Source organism: Neopelma chrysocephalum, unplaced genomic scaffold (genome assembly GCF_003984885.1).
Source record: "Neopelma chrysocephalum unplaced genomic scaffold, ASM398488v2 Primary Assembly neopelma1_121, whole genome shotgun sequence".
Lineage (NCBI taxonomy): Eukaryota > Metazoa > Chordata > Aves > Passeriformes > Pipridae > Neopelma > Neopelma chrysocephalum.
The window spans coordinates 704141-708388 of NW_020897783.1; the positions used below are offsets into that span (position 1 = coordinate 704141).

Sequence of the window (4248 nt, forward strand, 5' to 3'; positions counted from 1 at the left end):
AGAGGAGCCAGGCTTTCCAAGGAAACATTGAAGCATTGCACTGATTGCTGTGAAAATTCATTTCAGTTTCACCTCATTTCTTCATTAAGCATGTTAAAGTAGTTTCTTCTTGGGTTAGCTTCTGCAGGACTCTGTCTTACTTCAGGGGCAGTGGTTTTAAGGTATGGGACAATTTGCAGTGTTATGCTCTTCACCACAAGTGCAGTTGCTCCAGATTGGTGCTGGTGAAAAAGAGGAGAATTTAAACTCCTGAGTTACTCCAGCCTTGTGTAAGTGTAGTGACTTCACTCATCATTTAGTAAGAATTGCACCAGGTGAGTGTTTGTTATCTTGGAAATAAACAACTTGAAATGCTGAATTCTGGGTCATAACTTAGGAGTTGTAAGCACTTCCTTTATGTGAAGGATTTTTGGTTTGTTGGTTTCCATTTGGACATCTGGTCTACAGATAGGCCTTGGCGTCTAAAAAGCCACTTTAAGCTGAAATGGTGGCTGACTGTTTTGGCTTATTGTAGATACGACACTACCTGAAAAGATCATAATAAAAATAGATCTTGATTCACCATCATTTCCCAAAAGACATTTATATTTGAACAAAACAGAATAAGCAAAGTAACCTTCTCCCAGTTAGCTGCCATGTCACGCCTGGAGTCCCCCGGTGTCTATCATATCCAGGCATTTCCTAATCTCTTAAGCATCTATATCTGCATAGCACTGAGCAATTACTATCTCATAATGGTGGAACTGAAGATCAAAAACACTATGTGGGAATTCCAGGGACTGTCTTGCAGCCCGTATAGCAGTCTTACTCTTCCTTGCCACCTTTTTACCCATAAAACCGAGTACTGAATGCACAGTTGAACACTGGCATTTCCTTGCTTGACAAAGCCAATAAATCCCCCAGATAGCTAATGGCAGTGTGTTGGTAAGCAGAATTAAAATCTGACATGACAGTTGTGTAGGAAGGAATACGATCAAGAAATTCAGGCACTGCTGCCTAAGATAGCTCTGAGACTGGGCACTTGGATTCTGATCTGTACTTTGCCATAGTTGTTTTTTTTATTTTGTTGTGGGTTGTTTCTTGTTGTTGTTGTTTGGTTTTATTTTTTTACATTAGGGAAAACCAAAACCTGCATGTCGTTGTGCAGTTTGGGTAAACGATTTGTTAAATGGCCATCCCACAGAGATGTTTAGGAGGATTCAGGTTTTAATAACTGTAAAATATTTGAGATCATCCTGCTCAGGAGAAGTCCTTACCCAAGCTTCTTGAAGATGCGGTTGCAGAAGCAGTCTCAGAGGAATTTTTCTCTTATGTTACATAGTGACAGAGCAAACTGGGAAATGGAGGGATTTATGCAGTGTATGGATTAATAGGTGGTGGGTCTGTTGTTCACAGTCCAGTCCTGCAGTTAGCACATATTCAGTGTGGGACACAGTTCATCCTGCTGTCTAGTTCCTCCAGGTTTTTCCTGCTCTGGAGTCCCTTGAAGCCTCACTGGGAGCTTCTGTTCCTGCTGGCAGAGGGGGAAAGGACGCTCTGAGCCGGGATGTGCTCTCCTATCACTTGTCCCTCTGTGTGGCACATGTAGCCTTACCATAAGGTTGAAAGGTTTAAAGTTACTGAGCCAATGATCAGCATCTGAGAAGGTGCTTAACTAAAGTGTGTTTTCTTTGATTGTCTTGTGTTCTTTAATAAATTTTATTAATTAATGAAACTGACTCCTCTGTACGGTACATTGGAAGAATTACTGTTCTACCTCACTGTGTAATCATTATCACCATTAATGAGTGTGTTATTCTGTCACCAATATTAATCTAACAAAAGAAACAAATACCTGGCCTGTGCTGTGATGCAGAAGTCAGTAGGTTAAATACTCACTCTGTGAATTTGTGATAAACAGTCCAGCTGACACGGCCAGAGCATGGCTGGGGGGCTGCTTTTAGAGACACTTAACTCACGTAAACGTACAATGCACAAGCAGCTCTCCTTGCTGGTTGTGTGATGCTGCTTCTGTGAATGGTCCTTCTTCCCTGGCTTTTGGAATCAGCACCTCCCTGAGGATAAAATGCAGAGCAAATCAGTTAGGCACAGCAGAAGATGGGGCATTTTTATACTTTGCCTTTTCATTTAGATTTGATTCCTCAGAAAAGCTGCTTAAATGGTGTTACAACTGCTTTGATACGGACTCTTAATTATGAAAAGGTAGCACCAGTAAATAGTGTTAGGTGAAAAGAGCACAGAGGGGAGAGGCAATGGGAACCTTGGCTATCAATATGTCAAAAGGATGAGTCCAGAAAGACACACTCAGTGTTACAAATTTCTTGTGATGCCCGTGGCAAAGCTATTTTAGCAGCTCTTGAGAAATGGATGTATGTCTGTCTTATTGGAGTTCCTTGAGGGAATAGATTCAGCACACAGAGGGGAGGAGAGACTGAAGTGAGGCATCTGTCATTTTCTTCCAGTGTTTATGATCCCTTAAAATAAAGATGAAAATTAAAGGAATGTGTTTCTCTCATATCAAGAGTTCTTATGTTCTTCTTTAACTGGCCTCATGCAGAAGATTTTGGCTGGTTTAGCTGGTTTGTAATTTTTGTGGCGTGCAGCTCTTGTTGGCTTCCCATGTACCAAAGGCACACGAGCTGTTCCTTTGCTGTGGGTGGCACGGAGCAAACAGCTGTGCGTGTGTTGCACTGAATTTAATGTGCATCATGGTAACAGAAGAATCAGTCTGAGGAGAGGCTTCTTTTGCAGCGCTGTTAGCTTTGGGTTTATATTCTTTATTAGCTATCGGAGCGTTTTCATTATTGCGGCTATTGGTTAGACCTCCTCTAACTCCAGTCAAACCAAGAGACGCTGAGTTGCAACACTTGCAATATGCAGTATGCACACACAACCTGGATCAACCTAATTTCAGCACAGCAAACACAAAACAAAAGCTGTATATGACTTCTTAGCCTTTGTGCACATCTGCATTATTATAAATGCTAATATAATTCTGCAATGATAAATAATTAAACAATTATGGTCATGAATCAATAAGTTTAGCACATTTTTTTTCATCAGCAAATTGTACTGTATAAACAAGAAATATAAATTACCAAGTCTAATTTTCACTGAAAATTGTAAGCATTTTATATCTAATAATTAAAAAAGTATTAGAATTCAATGTAAGATACTTAGAACTTTAAAATTTTCTGGTTTTAACCAAACACCATTAAATTGTCATGTTTTATGTTTCTGAATCTGATTAACATTTTGAGATCTGACTTTTGCAATCATTCTCTTTGTTTTCCTCTGCTAAAACCCCCTCACTCAACCTCTGGTTTCTCCTAAACACAGTTTATCAGCCTGAATCCAGCTTCAGTTGACCTCATTATGTTGCCTTTAAGAAAATACAACGTTTAAAGAAAAACATTCAAGTACCTTTCTTGTAAGATTTTGAAAGACCTAGCTATTTTTATCATGTACGAAGCACTTTGCTGCATAAGGTGCAATATGGAGGCAGGGAGAAGAGGAAGCTTTTACCACTCTGTTTGCATTCAATCAGGGGTTGTAGGGTTACCTGTAATCTTTCCCACTCTCAGATCTTTGGCATTTGTAAAGAATCTATCACCCCAAACACTGGCACCTAGCTACATAATTTAAAAATAGTCCTGCCCTTCTCTAGAAGTAGGGGTAAAAAATACTGTGTTTTCAGGAAAAAAAAGCTGAGTTTGATTTTTTCCTTTTTTTTAAGAAGTTGTGTATGTTTTCTATGCTGAACATCTTGCATGAACTAAGGATTTGCCACAAAGGAAGGTGCTGCAGAATAGCTGTTCCTGACTGCTCACCATCGGCTTCCTCGATGGCTGTGTTTTAACCCAGGGAAATGCTTGACCTGCTTCTACTGTGTCTTGTTCTATCCACAAAAACCCCATTTAGACTTAGCCAGGGCATGTTGGATCAGGAGACTTGGAGAAACAGCAGTTTGAGGATGGCGTTAGGCATTGTGAGGGGGGATCTGAGGGGGACACGTTGACACTGGGTGCCCATCCCTGCGGTGACAGGGGCCTCTGGGACCCTCTCCCCGGCAGCCAGGGCTCTGTCTGGACCTGCAGGGTGGGCACAAAACAGCGAGGGCCCATCCTCCTGGCATTAACCCAAGGCAGAGCTGGTGGGACTGGTTTGTTGGAGGTGCTGGAGTTTTGCTGCATCGCTGTGCTGGAAAAGCTACTCTTCGTGGGAAAATTCGGTGAGCCAATAAACTGG

General features: G+C 41.2%; 1 long non-coding RNA gene across 2 annotated transcripts; it reads right to left on the bottom strand.

The window, feature by feature from the left end:
- Nucleotides 1-407: 407 nt before the first annotated feature.
- On the bottom strand, nt 408-3978 carry LOC113974480. Of its 2 annotated transcripts, none has more exons than XR_003536559.1 (3): nt 3831-3978; nt 1969-2054; nt 408-526 (listed from the first exon to the last, which is right to left on the bottom strand). It is a non-coding gene; the product is annotated as an uncharacterized LOC113974480 (long non-coding RNA). The 2 variants fall into 2 exon arrangements; XR_003536560.1 differs by having other exon boundaries at nt 1879-2054.
- Nucleotides 3979-4248: the final 270 nt, after the last annotated feature.